The 537-nt window shown below is 33.9% G+C and overlaps 1 protein-coding gene across 1 annotated transcript in view; it reads right to left on the bottom strand.

Annotated features, from left to right (window-relative positions):
• Positions 1-537, bottom strand: part of LOC119593989 (rab-like protein 6) — a gene marked incomplete at its 5' end in the record, with an annotated part of 2224 nt that overhangs the window by 517 nt on the left and 1170 nt on the right.

Here is a 537-nt window from a genome sequence, read left to right as displayed (position 1 = left end):
AAAGAGGAATATAAAAAGGTTAAAAATAAAATAATGATAGTATCAATAATGTAGCCCAAGTGTGATGGAAGTCTGTTATTTCTTTCTCATAGAATCATGCTATACTTAGGAGAGTAAAAGAGATATCTCTAGAACATAAGACATAACTAAAAAACAACTTATGGACAGAGAGGTAATGCAGCTCAAGGACGTGAGTATACAATGACTTTGTGACCTTATATCAATAACTCAATCAAGCAATACTAAGAAAAAGAAAATGGAAAAAAAAATCAATGTAAATAAATAACTGTAATACAAAGAAAACCACAGTGGTACCACTCTGTCCATCTGCCAAGTCATGCAGAGGAGGTTAAGCCCCTGAACTTACCATCATCTTACGGGACTTTACACTGTGCAATTACCTTTGTTACGTAACTGCATTCAATGACTGACACTGCTTGGTTATTGGGAAGGACTTCCAAACTACTGTACTCTCAGAACATTTTATAGTTCTGGAAATGAGTCTTTTTAACTCGGAAATGAATGATAAACAAGAAA

This window comes from Penaeus monodon, chromosome 33 (assembly GCF_015228065.2).
Source record: "Penaeus monodon isolate SGIC_2016 chromosome 33, NSTDA_Pmon_1, whole genome shotgun sequence".
Classification (NCBI taxonomy): Eukaryota; Metazoa; Arthropoda; class Malacostraca; order Decapoda; family Penaeidae; genus Penaeus; species Penaeus monodon.
This window is presented reverse-complemented; position numbering and strand designations above follow the sequence as displayed.